This window comes from Eretmochelys imbricata, chromosome 1 (assembly GCF_965152235.1).
Source record: "Eretmochelys imbricata isolate rEreImb1 chromosome 1, rEreImb1.hap1, whole genome shotgun sequence".
Lineage (NCBI taxonomy): Eukaryota > Metazoa > Chordata > Testudines > Cheloniidae > Eretmochelys > Eretmochelys imbricata.
Window position 1 is genome coordinate 23992226 of NC_135572.1, and position 20552 is coordinate 24012777.

Consider the following 20552-nt stretch of genomic DNA (forward strand, 5'->3'; position numbering starts at 1 on the left):
GAGGATGGGATAGTGGCCAGGCTCCTGCCGGGGCCTTTTATAGGTGCCTCCCACTGCACTGGGCCAACTGCTGATGTCACCCTGGCCCAGCCCACCAATCAGCAGGTGCCACTTCAAATGCTGCAAGATCTCTGGAGCATCATCAGCAGCGCATCCCTTGCCCAGCCCTGCTGCTCCACACCCTGTGCCCAGCCGCAATGCAATAGCTGCCACGCTCCAGAGGGTAGCCGGGCACCCCCCAGATACAGCTGTGTGGGAGGGCTGGCTCAGAGTCAGCAGGGCTGTCTCTGTGCCTGCTGGCAAGGAACCCTCCATGGGGATATTCCCTGGGCAGTGGGGCTGGACAGTTGCTTTCTAGGGGGGAATTGTCTGTTCTGCCCTGGGGTCCAGAATTGCTGTCAGTGGGCCTAGCTATGGGATGTACATTATCCTGGAGCGAGTACCTGAAAGATGCTTCATTTGTATGAAGTGCCACTTGACAGATCTGATGGAAGGGAAGATCCAAGGTCTGGAGATGCAGGTAGAAATTATGGTTGAATTTTGAGGGAGATTTGAGCAGATGATGGAGGGACGGCAAGAGGAGGCTGAAGAGAAAACTCAAGACTTGCAGATGCAAGTTGAACTGGAGAACTGTGAAGGTAGACTGCTGGATGAGGAAAGTGGCCAGTGGAAGTATGTGACTAAGAGACCCAGGCAGAGGAAAAGACTGGCTAGTGAAGGAGAAATAGAGCTGAAGAACTGGTTTGCTGAATTGGAAAATGAATCGGAGAAGCAGCCAGTAACAGAAGGTCAGAGAGCAAGGAAGAAGAGAAGAGCAGCTAGTCCTACAAGAAGAGGGGAAGAGTCAATGAAGATAGCCAGAATTTGGAGCCCCAGGAGGATATAGGATGACTTACAGAAGATTGAGAATGAGAACAAAAGGCAAGAAGACTTCCAGCCAGAAAGAATAGAAGGAGGAAGGCTGGAGAATTGCACCAACATCAGGAAGAGGCAGGTCTACATGACTGGGGAGTCTTTACTAAGAAGAACAGACAGGTCTGTCACCAGAGCTGGTCCAGGGTACAGAAGGGTGTGCTGTGCACCAGGTGTTGAGATATGGGCTGTGGACCTGAGGCTGAAAGGATCTAAATGGGAGCAGGAAAGAATCCACTGATTGTCCTTCATGTGGGAACAAATGATACTGCTAGATTCTTGCTGGAACATATCCAGGGAGACTATGCCAGGCTGAGGAAGACGCTTAAAGAAATGGAGGCTCAGGTGATCTTCAGTGGGATTCTGCCTGTCCCTAGAGGAGGAGAGTGAAGGCAAGACAAGATTATGATGATTAACAGATGGCTCAGGCAATGGTGCTATAAGGAGGGCTTTGGGATGTTCAATCACTAAGAGGCATTCACCGGACATAGGATTATTCTCACAGGATGGACTCCACCTGAGTAGGGAGGGAAATAGATTTCTGGGATGGAGGTTGACGCAACTGATTAAAAGAGCTTTAAATTAGGGATTCAGGGTAGATGGTTGGGAGATGCTCATGTAATTGCCAAGCCTGATTCTAATACTGAGTGGGTGAAAAATCAAGTAAGAAGATACAGCAATGGAGAAAGTAACAATAGAGGGTAGGAGAATGGATATCAAGAGGAAAGATAGTGTCATTGGTATTGGCACTAACAGTCAGGTAGGGGACACTGGCAGTAGAATGACTGTACCTAATCAGGTAAGGAATCTGGGCGAAGTGAAGCAGAAACAACTAAGATGTCTGTACACCAATGAGAGGAGCCCGACTAGCAAACTGGAGGAACTAAAACCACTGGTGCAGGAAGAGAAACCATATATTCTAGGGTTAACAGAAAAATGATGGAATGATAGTCATGACCAGAGTACAGGTATTAAAAGGTATGTGCTGTTCAGGAAAGACAGAAGAACAGGTAAAGGTGGTAGAGTAGCATGGTCTATTAATGACAAGGTAGACTGTAAAGAAATTAGAAGTGATGGAATGGATAAAACGGTATCTGTTTAGGTCAAAATCACTTTGGGGAAGAAAGCTAACAGAGTTCCACTGAGATAGTGCTTGAGGGCTGTTATAGACCCCCAGGATCCAATCTGGATATGGATAGAGACACTTTTTATATTTTAATGAAACAAATTCTCCTGGGAATTGAGTGACTATAGGAGACATTAATTTCCCAGATATAGATTGGAGGGCAAGTGCTACTAATAATAGCAGGGCCCAGATATTCCTGGATGTGATAGCTGACAGATTTCTTCACCAAATAGTCACTGAACCAGTAAGACGTGACGCCATTTTAGGTTTAGTAGCCATTCTAGTAGGTAAATAGTGAGGACCTCCTAGAAGAACTGGTTGTAGGGGATAATCTTGGTTTGAGGAATCATGAGCTAATTCAGTTTCAGCGGCTGTGAAAAAGGTTAATGCAATCCTAGGATGCATCAGACGAGGTATTTCCAGTAGAGATAGGGAAGTGTTATTGCCATTATACAAGGCACTGGTGAGACCTCATCTGGAATACTGCGTGCAATTCTGGTCTCCCATGTTTAATAAAATTTAATACAAAATGGAATAGGTGAACGAATGGCTATTAGAATGATCAGAGGAATGGAGAACCTACCTTATGAGAGGAGACTTAAGGAACTTAGCTTGTTTAGCCTAACCAAACAAAGGCAGAAAGGAGATACAATTGCTCTATAAATACATCAGAGAGATAAACACCAGGTAGGGAGAGGAGTTATTTAAATTAAGGGCCAATGTTGGCATACAAACAAATGGCATATACTGGCCATCAACAAGTTTAGATTTGAAATTAGGTGAAGGTTTCTAACCATCAGAGGAGTGAAGTTCTGGAACAATCTTCCAAGGGGCAAAAAATCTAACCAGTTTTAAGACTGAGCTTGATACATTTATGGAGGGGATGATATAAGACAAGACTACTTACAATGGCATGTGGCCCATCTCCTACTGCTAATAGCAAATATCTCCAATCGCCAGAGATGGCATACATCCACAAACCCACTTGAAGCGGATAGGGAAATCCAACAGGTGGTAACAGGATGCCCATCTGTGCCATACACTGCCTAATGGGAGAACTCCACTGCCCACGTGCCAGTGTGTTTCCCCCAGATAAAGCCCTGTGACTTCAGGTTTGCATAGCATCCAGAATTTCATCCCTACAGCAGATTTATTTTTTATCTTCTTCCATTATGTTTGAGCCAGGGTGCACCTTCTACACTGATGGTTCAAAACCCCAACCTTCATCTCTTCCTTCAAGCATTTCTGGGGACTTCCTTTCAAAGAAAATGCAAGAAGTGTAAATGCAAAGTCAGTCCCAGTTTTTAATTCCATAATCAACAACTAACAAGTTAATTTACAGACCAACAATGCCTATACACGAACTGTAGTAACTTAATTCAAATGAGAATAAAATAATCTAATTCCAGGATCTATAAATGCTGGATATAGGGTGTGGGCCTCCCATGGACGTCAGTGGAAATTCTGTGGATGCTCTAGCAGTGACACAGCATGGGTTTTCCTGTGATGATTTCCTGAAGGGGTATTTTTGATTTTTGTAAATATTAGCATGAAATATGCGTGTGTCAGAACCCAAGGAAACAACATACATTTAGGGCCAAACCATCAAGAGGAGCTTTGCTCCTACTGGACCAAGTATTAAATAAATTTCCCTACTTGGACCTGGTTAATGTTACAGCTTATCATGCACTAAACCTTATCAAAAACAAAAATATCTACCACTTAATCCTCGTGATAAACACGCCAGAAATATCTGAAACGTCTGTCTTACAAAAGGTACCACAAACAACTAACCAGCATCTACTTTCATCTCAAGATGAGCTTCTGGGTCCAAAGTATGAATTTCACCTAAAACTAGAGCTAAGCACCATTTTTACTTGACAGATTGAGTTAACAGCAAGAAAGTGAATACAATGGTCTTGTTGAACTGGAAGAACAGTGCTTCCCTAACAGTCAAAACTGACATGTAGTCTTGCTCAAAAAATGCCAACTTTCACAGAAGGATAATACAAAGATGTAATATGAAAGTCTATCCAATTTTGAAGGGTACTGATTGCAACAGGACTAGCGAGAGAAGGTAACAAATATTTGTAAGGTACAATGTTTAGTGGTATAGTTGTTATTAAAGATGGTTGAAAATTGTTCAACAACGTTTTTAGCTAACAAAAATATCAAAGATGTTGGGCGTTGGCTTTTGGTACTGTGGTGGTTTGTTTGTTATTTTTTTGGAGGGGGGGGGGGATTCTTTTTGAAAAACCAGAAATCTTACACAAATTTGTTTGGAAAAAACCCACAATTTTTTCTTGTCTTTCTAAATTTTCCTACAGAAGATATTTATCACTTTCCAGCCAGCTCTAGTTGTTTTAAAGAAATCTCTTTTTGAAAATGCATTTAACCATCCAGCCATCAATTGCTATTTAACTATTACATATAGCACCACAGGTGGGCCTGGGATATTATTCCATTGTACTCACACAAGCCTCTTACTGGCACACGTGTCATTCCACGGGCTTCACATGTGTAAGGAGGAGGAGAATCAGGCCCATAGTCTCTGCCATGAGGAGCTAGAACCAGCTTGGGTAAGAAAACACAAAGCCAGGATAGATGCTATCAAGCAAAGGAGACAGAGGAAGCCTTACATAAAATACGGCTTTGTGGTGAGGACAAAAGTCCGGAATGTGTTGTGGAAGAAGAGGTGAAGCCATTTCTCTGTTTTTGCAGGGTTAGGAGTTAACTGATCATCGGGGTCCATCCAGCAAAGCATGGAGATCAATGGGACTACTCAAGTTCTTAAAAGTTAAACACAGGCTTAAATTCTTTGTTGGACTTGTGCCTCGGTTATGGAATGTGGGATGGAAATAAATGATTACAAACAACTAATTCTTTGTTTTATACCTTGTTTTTAGTAAACACTCAGTGTGAAACAGCAGCCAGTGTAACATGTACCTTTGTGTGGGCAAGGAGCACGGCTACCATGATTAGAAACACACAGAGTGTGTTTGTTCCACCAGAAAAAGGCTGATATGCATGAATAATACTAAAGGTGTTAAAGACCATGCTCAAGTCCCCAGCCAGCTTCTGATGCCTGATTAAGTCCTTAGTCCTAATTTTCAAAGCAATCAGTGGATCAAACCCTAGCTACACCAAAGGCTGAATTTGATCTATGAACCAATGTGACAGATGTGTTCTTCTGAGACAAGGCAGATCACAAAGCCCAGGATGAAGCATGTGAGAGCTGGGGACAAAACATTCTCTGTCGAGGGGATCCAGCTATGGAACAATTTCCAGAGGAGTGCAGGCAAATCCAAAGTTTGACCATTTTAGGAAACATGGCAAAATCTTCCTCTTTAAAAAACCCTTTCCACCCACAGTTGACATACCCTCTTTATTCCTAAACCCCTTGCCAACACCTCCTCCATCCAAGAATCAATCAAAAAAACCCCTATTCCTAGCAGAGTCTCTACCTCGTAAAGGGAGAAGTGTCAGAGACTCCATGAAGTCCACTGGGGACTTTGTCTTCCGCATAAAGTCAGTCGCACTCAGATACTATGATGATGCTGGGCAGTATAACACACTAAGATAGTGCTAGTGTATATCTCATGCACAAAACTTTAAAGCCAACTTAAAAGGGTTTTCCAAAATCTGTGCAGAAAACAGAAGCTGGTAGAGTTGTTTCAAAGCATGATGCAAACTTTGCTCAGCCAGGATCTGTGACTGAAATGATGAAGCTGGTGGTTGCAAAAAGCCACTGCCACACCCTGTATGTCCTGAAAAGAAAGAAGAAGAGAAAAGTGAACTAAGACTTCTTTGTTCCTTAGCTGGAGGGTATGGCTTAGTGGCCAGCCCAACCCTTCTTCCTTCCAAGTTTAGGCAAATACTGAACTCCAGTTGTGAAATCCTGGCTCCACTGAAGTCAAAGGTGGCTCCCACTGACTTCAATACAGAGTGAATTATAAACAAATTGTGTCCCAGATCTGAGATATGGCCTTGAACAGGTTCTATTGACTCAGTTGTTTTTGTCATGTAAACGGGTCCTTAGTTATATGGCTCAAATTTTCCAAAGTGACCTCTCAATTTTGGTTTCAGAGTAACAGCCGTGTTAGTCTGTATTCGCAAAAAGAAAAGGAGTACTTGTGGCACCTTAGAGACTAACCAGTTTATTTGAGCATGAGCTTTCGTGAGCTACAGCTCACTTCATCAGATGCATACCGTGGAAACTGCAGCAGACTTTATATATACACAGAGAATATGAAACAATACCTCCTCCCACCCCACTGTCCTGCTGGTAATAGCTTATCTAAAGTAATCATCAGGTTAGGCCATTTCCAGCACAAATCCAGGTTTTCTCACCCTCCACCCCCCCACACAAATTCACTCTCCTGCTGGTGATAGCCCATCCAAAGTGACAACTCTTTACACAATGTGGGGTGTCTAACGAGATTCCTTGGGACTGGTTTTCAGAGGCACTGAGCATCCAAAAACTCCTTAGGGAGCGGTGTGTGTTTTTAACTTCTAAAATAACAGGTGCGAGACATCTCAAGTTGGGTATCCCCAAGTGAGACACCCAAAACAAAAGATTACTTGGAAAAGCCTCTATTAATGGATTTAATCATTTAATTTAATGGAGAGAACAAACAAACAAACCACAACACACCTTTTCAAATTTAACCACCTAGACTTTTCAACAATTATTTTTAGTTTACAGCAGTGATGAACTGCCAAAATCTTAACAACCAGTTCCCTTCTTACCCTACAAGGGAGTCGTAACCCGCCCCCCACCCCGGGACCACTGCCCCATCCACCCCGCTCCCCTGACTGCCCCTGGAACCGGGCAGGAGGGTCTCGTGGGCCACCGTAGTGGGTGCCCATCCCGCCCCTAAGAGCCAGAGGGACGTGCCAGGGAGCGAGGTGTGGAGTCCCGGCAGTGCTTACCTGGGGCGGATCCCAGGAAGCATCCAGCAGGTCCCTCTGGCTCCTAGGGGTGAGGTAGCGAAGCTAGTGGGGAAGTAGGAGGAGCAGCCACTCCCCCCACTGATCACATCAAAAGTGGCGCCTTAGGTGCTGACTCCGTGGGTGCTCCAGGGCTGGAGCACCCACGGGGAAAATCTGGTGGGTGCAGAGCACCCACCAGCAGCTCCCTGCCCCGCACCCAGCCCCAGCTCCCCTCTGCTCCGCCTCCGCCCCTGAAGGCGCCGCCCCGCTCTGCTTTTCCACCCCCCCTTCCCGCGAATCAGCTGTTTGCGCGGGAAGCCGGGGAGGGCTGAGAAGCAAGCGGTGGCTTCGCGCTCAGGCCCAGGGAGGTGGAGGTGAGCTGGGGCGGGGAGCAGTTCCCTTGCGCGCCCCCCCTACCCCCCGGGTTACCTGCTGCGGTGCGGGCGGCCCTCCTCGTGCCCCCCCACCCCAGCTCACCTCCACTCCGCCTCCTTGGACCTGAGCACGAAGCCGCCACCTGCTTCTCAGCCCTCCCTGGCTTCCCACGTGAACAGCTGATTCGCGGGAAACCGGGGCGGGGGGGGGCGGAGAAGCAGAGTGGGACGGAGCATAACTCAGGGGCAGAGGAGGAGCGGAGGGGAGCTGGGGGTGGGGCAGGGAGCTGCCGGTGGGTGCTCTGCCTAAGGCGCCACTTTTGGCAGGTTGTTAAATTTAGAAGCCTTTTTAGAACCGGTTGTCCCTCATGGGACAACCGGTTCTAAAAGGGCTTCTAAATTTAACAACCGGTTCCAGCGAACCGGTGCGAACCGGCTCCAGCTCACCACTGGTTTAGAGGAATAGGAAACAATCTGCAAATATGAAGACATGGCTTTGGATACAGATGCAATCAGTTAACATGGTTTTGTCAGCAAATCTTTGATTACTTGGAGCTGTCTTGGAGACTGGAACAGAGCCAGTGGAATGCTTGTTTACTGCACTGAAAGAAGGGAAACACACTGTAGGTCAGTCACTAAAAGAGATCCTTCTGCTTCTACCCATTGCCAAATTACTTGGAAAGGTGGCTGATGAAAACAGCTTGCTTTTATTGGTTACAATGCAATTCTTTCAGGCTCTCTCCTCCCAGACACATTGTCAGGACTGTACTACAGGCTGGCGCTTCGTGACTTCTGTATGAAGTCACCACAGAAGTGACCTCCCAATAGCCTTTCCCGGTTTTGACATAAACTCGGCCTCAGCGTTATTTTGGCAACAACTGGCTTTTTCTGAAGACGCTCAAATAGCTGGGCAGTTCAGATAGAATCTTTTCTTAGGGCCAAATAAATCCTGTCCCCATTGTAGCCTATGGGAGTTTTGCCACTGGACTTCAATGGGACTACAACTTGGCCATTAATACATGTAGATTTGCTACTGTGACTGAGGCCTGCTTTAGGACCCTGCTGTTTGATTCATTCTGTATTAGCTTGTTTTTACTGTAGGGGGAAGGGCAATGTGACCAGACGGACTATGGAAATAACATTTTTATTCATGGGAAACTAAACACTAAGAACTGAGTAAGATCAAGGAACATCAAGATCTGGCCCCACTAAAAACAAAACAAAACAAAACAAAAACAAAAAGCTACACTCCAATTATGCGGGCTGGGTGGGGAGGGATTTTAAATTCATGAATAGGCCAAAAGCTTTTTTAAAGTTACAGCCTCTCCTGCGTCTGGCTAAATAATGACCTGTCGGGGTGCGACAGGGACAACAATACATTTTTCACAGCAGCTACTTAACACGGTATGCTGCTATTTAGTTAATATAGGATTTATCCAATTGGAGTAATCATGGGTATAATCATAGAATATTAGGGTTGGAAGAGACCTCAGGAGGTCATCTAGTCCAAACCCCTGCTCAAAGCAGGATCAATCCCCAGTTTTTGGCACAGATCCCTAAATAGCCCCCTCAAGGATTGAACTCACAACCCTGGGTTTTGCAGGCTAATGCTCAAACCACTGAGCTATTCTATTCCTCCCCTCCCATGCCATCTTGAGGAGTCTCCTCTACAGTCTATAGGTGTCTGTGAGGAAGCGGTTTCCACCTTTCCCAAGGATGCAGCAGAGAATTTGTCTCCACTATCTGTGTGGATTTCAGCTATTCTGTTTCAAGCACAGGGACATAAGAACAGCCATACTCGGTCAGAGTGATGGTCCATGTCACCCAGAATCCTGTCTCTCAACAGTGGCCAGTAACAGATGCTTCAGAGGGAATGAACAGAACAGGGCAATTATTGAGTGATCCGTCCCCTGTCGTCCAGTCCCAGCTTCTGGCAGTCAGAGGCTCAAGGATACCCAGATCATGGGGCTCCATCCCTGATCATCTTGGCTAATTGCCACTACTGGATCTATCCTCCATGAACTTATCCAATTCTATTCTGAATGCAGTTATACTTTTGGCCTTCACAACACCCCCTGGTGACCAATTCCACAGGTAGATCAAGCTTTGTGTGAAGAAGCATTTCCTTATGTTTGTTTTAAACCTGCTACCTATTCATTTCATTGGGTGGCCCCTGGTTCTTGTGCTATGTGAAGGGGTAAATAGCACTTCCCTAGTCACTTTCTCCACACCAGTCATGAATTTATAGACCTCTGTCATATCCCCTTTTAGTCATTTCTTTTCCAAGATGAACATCCCAGTCTTTTAAATCTCTCCTCATACAGAAGCTCTTGCATACCCCTAATAATTTTTGTTGCCCTTCTCTGTACGTTTTTTCTAAATTCTAATATATCTTTCTTGAGATGCGGCGACCAGAACTGCATGCAGTATTCATAGTGTGGGCATACCATGGATTTATATAGTGGGATTATGACATTTACTATCTTATTATATATCCCTTTCTTAATGGTTCCTAACATTCTGTTAGCTTTTTAGACTGCCGCTGCACACCGAGTGGATGTTTTCAGAGGATTCCACAATGACTCCACGATCTCTCTCTTGAGTGGTAATAGTTTAGGCCCCATCATTTTGTATGTGTAGTTGGGATTATGTTTTCCAGTGTGCATTACTTTGCATTTTACCAACACTGAATTTCATCTGCCATTTTGTTACCCAGTCACCCAGTTTTGTGAGATCCCTTTTTAACTCTTTGCAATCAGCTTTGGACTTAACTATCTTGTGTAATTTTATATTGTCTGCCAGTTTTATCACCTCCCTGTTTACTTCTTTTTCACAGATCATTGAAGAATATATTGAAGAGCACAGGACCCAGTATAGATCCTTGGGGATCCCAGCTATTTACCTCTCTGTGAAAACTGACCATTTATTCCTACCCTTTGTTTTCTGTCTTTTAACCAGTTCCTGATCCATGAGAGGACATCCAGATAGATGCACCAGCTCATTGTTTCCCTGCTGCTCTCTCCATGGAATACTGCCAGAGCTTCCTCAGCCAACAGCTCATCCCAGGAAAATCCAGTGGGGAATGAGCCACAGCTGGGGAGCCTCCATTAAGAAGCCATTATAGCTTTATGCCGTATTAACTCTAGATTTACTGCTGGATGCTGAGGGAACCATACAAAAAACTCCATTCCACCCCAACCCTCTTCCACACATGGATTTCCCAGACTTGCAGAGAGCCAGCAGGTCCAGGGATGACACTGATGACAAAGATGCCTCCTAATCCCCTTCAACACAGGAAGACCAACCCCACCCACCCACCCACGTTGGGCCAGTGAAGCACCATTCAATCATCTAGTTTGACCTTCTTGCGAGCATCTCTAATATGGTACAGCATTAATAGTGTCGAAATATAGATATATAATAGCATAGGCAGGAATTTTCAAAGCCATACATTTGAGAATGGGAGTTGGGTGGCTAAGTCATCTAGTTGGCTCTGAAAACTCTCAGCCGTAGAGTCTGCCTGTCAATCAGAGAGAACATTGGCTAATTTAAAGTCACGTCCTCAGACCTCCTATTCATATCAAAATCCTTTAACAGCTGTACAAATACCATTATAACAACGGCAGAGAAATCTGTGGAAGGGCATAATGTTAGAGGACATCCTGGCTTGAGTGTCTCCTGTTAACAGGACTTGAGGCACTCTTCCCCTCATGTTTAATTATCCACATGAAGCCAGATCCCCAGTTTTGAAGTCAATGGGACTACACACATGTAAATTAAGCATGTATGTAAATCTTTGCAGAATCAGATTTACACACACACACTATTATTTGAATTATGGCAGCATTTAGGAGTCCCAGTTGTGGTCCAAGATCCCATTGTGCTAGGTGCTGTACAAACACAGGACAAAAAGATGGCCCCTACCCTGAAGAGTTTACAATCTAAGTCTAACGCAAGAGCCAACAGGCAGATATGACAGTGGAAACGTAAGGAAACAACGCTGGTCAGCATGATAGGCAGTGGCCTCAGCACACCCGCAGCCTAACCATTGGTAATAATTATAAAAATAAACCAATATAAGCTGTATTTTTATACAAGTTATACTTCTGTGCAAGTAGTTTTGCTCTAGGCCATACATTTCCCCTAAGTACTGAAGAAAAGGTGCCTGGCTGAATTTTTACTGTAAGAAATGAGCAAATCTCCCCATGGAAGGCGGATTTATTGCTTATTGGCCCATTGAAATGTTAGCAAAGGAAATTACCACGGCCCCTAAAAGCCTGCGCACAGCCAACTGAGCATGCCGCACAAACTAGAAACGTTTCTGCTGCAGATCTCAGCAATAGCTGTGCGGAGAGATGTAGCTAAGCACGAGACCAGGCTGAAGAAGACAGATGATGAAATAATTTTTCCTCCAAGGGGCAGCAAGGCTGCTGCACAAACACGTGGGACTCATGTGGGATAGAGCATGCTTGTTTATTGTTTGTTTGCTTTTTAAAAGGGGATCACTGAGGAGAGGAGACTCTGAATTTTTTCTTGATTCACATGAAAAACCTGGCCTGTAATTGGGTTGTTTTACCAGTCACACCTGGTGCTTAATCAGCATAATTTACTTGATCATCAGCTGTCTAACGAGTAACATCTACACTCAGAATTAAGCAGGTGAACCAGAGAGGAAGCTTGGGCAGAGTAAGCAGAGATGATAGGTACAGGAGGATAGTCTTTTTCCCCCTTGGCATTCCTCTCTGATGCAGCTCACCGGCTGGTAAAAGTGATGGAAGTCCTAGCACTACATATAGTACTAGACATACCTGGGGTCAGTCCTGGGGCTTGGACTAGAGGACCTCCTGAGGTCTCTTCCAACCCTAGTATTCTCTGATTCTATGATATCTGTGCTTTAACCACTGCATGGTCTAGAAGTGCTCAGAGAAAATCTAGAAGACCTGCTGGCTAAATGTTGGGAGCTCTGGTTCTCAGTTCCCCATCTGTAACTGGGGATCACACTGCCCTATATCATAGCGGAGCTGCGAGAATAAGTTAATTAATGACTGTGGAGATACTCAAATATTACACTGAGGGCCACATAAGAACATGATTGATACAGATGTTCTGACTCAGATGGTGGCTGCACTTCAATGCTGCTGCATTTATATAGCTTGTGATATGCTTCGAGATCTTTTGAAACGAACAGACACTAAATGCATGCATGTACTGATTGATGACCTAGATTCTCCCAGTCTCACCTTCCAGGCACATTTTACTGAAAATACAGACACACTTAGGCTTCCCAGTGCTGCTGCAACTCAACTGTACAAATACCATTTCTTGATCTGTCTCTGGAGTATATGATGAGTTTTCAGTTTCACAGCACCAGAGGGATTTTTTCCAGGCTGGAGAAGAGCTACAGCCAAAAATTGAAATATACAGTTTCAACATTTCTATGACAGTGTACAAAATGTATTCCAGCACATTCCTTTAGGGAGAATGCTAATTACAGTTGCATAGCACTTTTTATAGACCACAGTGGTATTAATTCGTTGCCTGATTTTACTTAATAAAACGGTAAGAAAACAACACTTAGAAAGAGGCTAAAAGAATGTTGTCTTTCCTTAACCCTTTTGCCACTGAGGAAGCCATGTGATGATCTGCACTACACAGATTGAAGACAGAAGCTACCTTGTGGGTAATAATAAGTATGTCCTCTTTGCCCCAGTCCTGATGGGTGCAGTTTTCAGTCATGTCACTCAAGTTAGCTTAGCACCACTGAAAAGCCCTCTTAATGCTCATTAAGATGCAGGCTGAAATCTATGAAAGCATCTTAGCTGTGTTGTAGCCTAGCTTATGTTACAACACAGCCGGCTGATTCGACTGAACTGAGATGAGGGAAAATCACACCTTTTTTGCCCATGAAGACAAGGCCTTAGAAGCACTACTGCTTTAAGATTATGGTTATATACACAGAGAGAGAAAGAGTGCATTTTTAAAGCACAGTTTCTAAACTTCCCCTTCACAGCTCCCCATCCATAAGGCTGGATATATATCACTATATTAGAGACGCCCATCATCCTTTCCAGAAAAGCTGAATCTGAAGTTACCTTAAGGTAAGGACTTTCATCATAGATTGTTCCTCCCCACAGTATCTCAGACCAAGTATTTAATCCATTTACTGGGGCTTTCACACATTCTTCATCATTCTTCCTACCATGTTTATTTGAGGGATTGGGGCAGAGGACAATATACTCCCTCACAGTACCACAATGTTCTTCTCTTTTTTGATCATGGGGTCAAGTGATAAAGCCAGTTCAGCGTGGCCCTTTGGGGAGAATCATAGCAATGCAGTACAGGGCTGGAAAGGACCCCAATAAGTCCTCTAATCCAGCCCTCTGCACTGAGGCAGGACCAAGTAAACCTAGACCCATCCCTGACAAGCGTTTGTGCAACCTGTTCTTAAAACCCCTCCAGTGATGGCGATTCCACAACCTCCCGTGGAAGCCTAGTTCAAAGCTTAACTACCCTTACAGTGCTGATTGCTTCTTGTCCTACCTTCTGTGGACATGGGGAACAATTGAATACAGTTGTCTTTACAACAGCCCTTAACGTATTTGGAGAATCATTCCCTCAAAAGCCACAGAGCTGACACTCGACACAGGGACACCAGTGGGTCTTTCACACTTTCAGTGGCAGAAGGATGATCAAGAGCAGGGCTTAGAGGTCAGCAGGTGAAACCTGCCATTTTAACATGGATTCCTGGATACTCCCTGTGATCACTATACATCATTCTTTTATTGGGATCATGTCTGCTTCCAGTGGAAGCATCAGCATGGTTGCCAGAGTCCTTTAGAACACAAAGTCATGCTGCAGAACCTGGGATTTTGTTGGTGCTTTTTATTTATTTCAAAAGGGTAAAACCCCCCACAAAGGGGCCAGAATTTGGTCCATTATCTTGAATTTTTGATGTTGTAGTCATTTCCGCTGCAACAGACTGTGATACAAATACGGCTTTATAGCTTCCCGAAATAGAACCTGGGCTGCAAGGGAGAGGAGAATAACTGAAAACACAACAAAACCACTGATGGGATCAGGTAGAGCAAATGGACCAGAAATATCCTGGCAGCTATTTCCCCAGAATTGCTTGTTGCAGGTAAAGTTTTACTAATTTCCCAGTGTGAAGGTTTGCCTTTAGAACAGCCCAAAATCATGATAGCATGCTCACTCTCTACCAAACAGCCCCTTTAACAGCTGGCTGTATTTTAAAGAATCCTTATTGAGGTTGCAGGAACAAACCATCCCAATGTGTAGAAAGAATAGCAAATATGGCAGGCGACCAGCTTGGATTAACAGTGTAATCCTTGCTGATCTTAAACACAAAAAAGAAGCTTACAAGAAGTGCAAGATTGGACAAATAACCAGGGACAAGTATAAAAATATTGCTCAGGCATGCAGGCGTAAAATCAGGAAGGTCAAATCACACCTGGAGTTGCAGCTAGCAAGAGATTTTAAGAGTAACAAGAAGGGTTTCTTCAGGTATGTTAGCAACAAGAAGAAAGTCAAGGAAAGTGTGGGCCCCTTACTGAATGAGGGACAGAGGATGTGGAAAAAGCTAATGTACTCAATGCTTTTTTTGCCTCTATCTTCACGAACAAGGTCAGCTCCCAGACTGCTGCACTGGCCAGCACAGGAAGGGGAAGAGGTGACCAGTCCTCTGTGGAGAAAGAAGTGGTTCGGGACTATTTAGAAAAGCTGGACGAGCACAAATCCATGGGGCCGGATGCGCTGCATCCGAGGGTGCTAAAGGAGTTGGCGGATGTGATTGCAGAGCCATTGGCCATTATCTTTGAAAACTCATGGTGATCGGGGGAGGTCCCGGAAGACTGGAAAAAGGCAAACATAGTGCCCATCTTTAAAAAAAAAAGGGAAGGAGGAGGATCCGGGGAACTACAGGCCAATCAGCCTCACCTCAATCCCTGGAAAAATCATGGAGCAGGTCCTCAAGGAATCAATTCTGAAGCACTTAGAGGAGAGGAAAGTGATCAGGAACAGTCTGCATGGATTCACCAAGAGCAAGTCATGCCTGACTAATCTAATTGCCTTCTATGACAAGATAACTGGCTCTGTGGATGAGGGGAAAGCAGTGGACGTGTTATTCCTTGACTTTAGCAAAGCTTTTGACCCAGTCTCCCACAGTATTCTTGCCAACAAGTTAAAGAAGTATAAGCTGGATGAATGGACTATAACGTGGATAGAAAGCTGGCTCAATTGTCGGGCTCAACGGGTAGCGATCAATGGCTCCATGTCTAATTGGCAGCCGGTATCAAGCAGAGTGCCCCAAGGGTCGGTCCAGGGGCCAGTTTTTTTCAATATCTTCATTAATGATCTGGAGGATGGCGTGGACTGCACCCTCAGCAAGTTTGCAGATGACACTAAACTGGGAGGAGAGGTAGGTACGCTGGAAGGTAGGGGTAGGATACAGAGGGACCTAGACAATTAGAGGATTGGGCCAAAAGAAATCCGATGAGGTTCAACAAGGACAAGTGCAGAGTCCTGCACTTAGGACGGAAGAATCCCATGCACCGCTACAGACTAGGGACCGAGTGACTAGGCAGCAGTTCTGCAGAAAAGGACCTATGGGTTACAGTGGACGAGAAGCTGGATATGAGTCAACAGTGTGCCCTTGTTGCCAAGAAGGCCAACGGCATTTTGGGCTGTATAAGTAGGGGCATTGCCAGCAGAGTAAGGGATGTGATCGTTCCCCTCTATTCGACATTGGTGAGACCTCATCTGGAGTACTGTGTCCAGTTTTGGGCCCCACACTACAAGAAGGATGTGGAAAAACGGGAAAACATCCAGCGGAGGGCAACAAAAATGATTAGGGGGTTGAAGCACATGACTTATGAGGAGAGGCTGAGGGAACCAGGATTATTTAATCTGCGGAAGAGAAGAATGAGGGGGGATTTGATAGCTGCTTTCAGCCACCTGAAAGGGGGTTCCAAAGAGGATGGATCTAGACTATTCTCAGTGGTAACAGATGACAGAACAAGGAGTAATGGTCTCAAGTTGCAGTGGGGGAGGTTCAGGTTGGATGTTAGGAAAAACTTTTTCACTAGGAGGGTGGTGAAGCACTGGAATGGGTTACCTAGGGAGGTGGTGGAATCTCCTTCCTTACAGGTTTTCAAGGTCAGGCTTGACAAAGCCCTGGCTGGGATGATTTAGTTGGGGATTGGTTCTGCTTTGAGCAGGGGGTTGGACTAGATGACCTCCTGAGGTCCCTTCCAACCCTGATATTCTATGATTTAAGGTGTCTCCAGTTGTGCACCCAAAAAAACTCACTGGTCACTTTGTAAAATTTTTAGCCCATTTTCCAAAATCCTTGACATTTTTAGACAGATAACCAGGGCCACGTCACCGGGTGAGCGTTACCCACAATGAGGGGCTCATCGGCATAGATCTCCTTCACGCACAGAAGGACATTTAGCCATCTCTGCAGTACTGTGCCCATCAGCCTGGATCTTAAAGACCCACCATGGTCAGGGATCAGTGGCTGGGAAGTGGGCAGGAGCCTGGGGCAGGAAAGGATGTGTACTATGAGACATTCCCCTCCTCTGAAAAGCCAGTGGTGAGTCAATGCAGTGCTCCCCTCTGCCCTGAGGGGGAAAAAATCCCAGTTAAAGACTGGATCTAGGGAAAGCAGAAACTGGAAAAAGCCTCTGCAACATGGTTCCAATGCAGCTGCCCTGTCAGGAATCTCAGATGATTCAAGAGGCGAGGGGTGATGGGGCGCAGAGGTTGTGTGTAGAAACAACATCTTCAGGAGACTCATGTGGTTTGGAAGGATCTGTCTAACACTGCCAATGACTAGTGCATGATCCCCCAAAAGAGGTACAGCATGGGCAGCAGAAGTACAAGCTTTGTCCCCCACTGAAAAGATCACCCCCAAACTTTAGATTGAAGCTCAGTCACTGTGCAAAGCCAATCACTGGCTTCTTTACAGAACCTGCCAACAAAGCAATGCTGCTGTCAACCAGGGTGGTGGTTTTTGTGAGGCGGACACGTGTCTGGGGGAACTGGACTGAGATCATCAGCTCTGCAAGGAGCCTCATTTAATTAATATTGTGACAGAGCTCAGAGATCAAAAGGGATTTTTCTTTTTTTTAATTTTCTCTGAATCCTGAAGACCTCATCATGTATGACACTTGGATCCAAGGAAAAAATAACCTGAATTTTCCTAACATAGGAAAGTTATTGCATATTTTCCTCAGCAGCACAGATCTTTGTTTATAGTCCCCTTGACTGCCATTCACTTTCACTGTTCACACCCCAGAACTTTTCATATTTATAAAGCGATTTTTCATTCAGTATTAAAAAAAATCATGCCTTAATTACAGCCAGATGTATATTCAACTCTGTGACAAGGCTTCTCTCTACAAGCTTCACTTATTTTATTCCTGGGTCTGCTGCATATTTCAGGAATGAGTAAAATGCCTGATGAATTCTCCTTTTCTCATCCAGTGTTAATATTTTCAATGTGTTTTAAAAAACCTACATGCATACACACAGTTTCCATTTTTTAATTTATTTACATAACTTTACTCCCCGATCTAATCTGGAAAATTCAGTGATAGATTGGAGCCAAAATACATCCATCCACCCATACCAACTCTCATGGTGCTCCCACTGAAGCCAGTGGCAAAATTTCAAGGGACTTCAATGGAAGCAAGTTCAGGCCTACAAGAGCGTCATGATTTTTTCATCTACTTTATTTATGGAGAAGGCAAAATATCCACCAGTAAATTATTTGTACAAGTCAATGGCAGAGTCTGTGTTAGAACTCAGGAGTTCCAAGCTCCCAGGCTGTGTTCAAACTACTACACTGCTCCATAGTGCCATCGTGTCAGAGCTGGTGGGGTTTCTTAGTTTGTTTTATGCTGAACGAACGGGACCCCAACTTTGATTTCTCTCCTGCCACCCAAGTAAATATGCAAGGCTGCCACAGCTGCCTAGATAAATCCCAAATGATCTGATATTTTATGCTCCTGAAACACTGGAGAGAGAAAAAATAACAAAATCTTTTTGAGTGTGGAGGAAAGCTGGTTCATATTGGGAGTTAAACAGCAATCTGGTCAAAAATCAGCTTTCACCCCATACCAATTCTCCTCTTGGTTAAAAGGGCCATTGTTGTGCGAGGGGAGGGGGAAAGCAGCTGTTTACACAGGGCGGATGAGAGACCAGATTGGAGGGGATGTGAATGTCAATGAGCAAAGGGGTGCTGACTTGGGTGCCACATACACTTCTGTGTTTAAATTCTGATCACAGAATGCACTTGCAACTGAAGCACTAACTAACCTCAACTCAGCAGTGACCAGAGAAAATCTGATATTTTCAGTTGAACTAGTAACACTCACGAAAGCTAATTCTCTTTGCATTCCATTGTCCCAGTTGTGTGCTTCAAGGAGCAAATTCAGCTCCCTCCTCCATGACGGTCCCCTGCCAGCAGAACTAGCTTGACACTGCTATGTGGTGGGGAAAGGGGCAAAAGGCATTTGGAGGGAAGCCACACAGAAAATTCCCTGCCAGTAACAAATCCTCCTGTGCAGCAGCGAGTGGATGAGGAAATGGGTGTGTGGCTACAGGTGTCAGAGCTCTTTGGACCCTCTGGCAGTGATTCCCATCCGTGGTGGGGGTCCATTGGAGCTATAAAATCTGGAAAAGCCTCTGCTGATGTGGGAAGTGCACCGATTATTGATCTGAATGAACTAAGCCCCAGCACACCACTTATTCTGGGGGCTGAAGCATAGAGCCATTCCAGCAACTCTCCAGCACCAGAGAAGCCCCTTATGCCAGTGGTATTCCCCGGGGCTTTGATGTGGCTGGTTCATGGCCCTTTCTGATGCTGGAGCAGCCAGGCAGGAACCAAGACTCAAGCCCTCAGCCATAAGTATTTGCATGAGGACATCACAATCATGTGCTGCACTGGGGGGAGCTCACTGGAGGAGAGTGTTTAACTGCAGTGCAGCAGCTAGAGTTGGGGGCTGGGTGGGTGTCTCTTCTCTTCTGAACCTGGGAGAAGAGCACAGAGGCAGCCAGCAGGGTTTCTATTACCGCCTCAGGACTCCTGCAATGGAGGGGGATGAGCAGCAAGGTTAGGCCAGCAGCTCTCTTCCTTCCCTCTAGTCTCTCCACAGAGCCAGGGTATAAAGGAAGGGGAAGCAGGTGGGTGCAGCAGGGCCACTGGCCTAGAGTCTCCTGGGATGCTACAGGCAGCTTTTCAGGAGCCTTGGAGGATAAGCTATGTCCTGCTGCCTCAAGCCACCACCTCTTGCTCTGCCAGGGCACTGGACTTTGAGTCAGCCTCGCACGCTGGGGCCGAACAACATAACTCTGCTGTGGAAAGGCTAAGCCAGGAGCAGGAAGGCTCCCCAGTAAAAAAGAACCCATCTTAGCAGAATCTCCCTGGAGCCTGGGTGGACAACACGTGGCAGCAATGGGGGCAGGCATCTGTGGGGCTGGAAAAAAGCCAGCAAGCAGGGTGGCCTGCAGCCAGGTACACAACCCGGGGCTCTGAACCCCTGCAAAGAGAAAGGGGGACAGATTAAGGGCCTATCCAGTCCAGTATCACCCTTCTGACAATGGCCACACCTGATGCTTTCAGAGGGAAGTGCGAGAAATACTGAAGTGGACCAACTGGAAATTGCCTTGCCCATAAAGGTAATCTCAACCTAATCTCAGGTAGGTGGTTTATGAACTGAAGCCTCTATTTCTCTTTCGGTGTTTACAGAGCTCTATCGATGCCCCACACAATCTTTAATGTATTTAACCTCACAATACCCCTAAGAAGTAGGAAAGTGCTAATATCCCCATTTTACAGATGGAGAATTGATGTACAGGGCATGTTAAATGACTTGCTCAGGGTCATATAGTAGGTCAGTGGCAGAGCCAGGAAATGAACTCAGGTCGCCTGAGTCCCAGTCCAGTGCTCAATCCCCCAGATCATCCTTCTAACAGAAGACCATGTTATACTTGCTCCAGGCATAAAGGTTTATGTCCCCTATCCATTTTAACCTTATCTTGTGTAACTGTATTAGAGATCAATATTATCCATATTGATCTCTAATTGTTTTTTGAATCCTACTGAATTCTTGGCCTGTTGTAAAACTGAAGCCTGACACACCTGCCAATTGTGAGCTCAACTGTGGAAAAGTGGCTAAAAGTTTATA

At 45.3% G+C, this 20552-nt stretch overlaps 1 protein-coding gene across 1 annotated transcript in view; it reads right to left on the bottom strand.

The window, feature by feature from the left end:
• ME3 (malic enzyme 3) overlaps positions 1 to 20552 on the bottom strand; it is a 175063-nt gene that overhangs the window by 103606 nt on the left and 50905 nt on the right. The window lies entirely within an intron of this gene.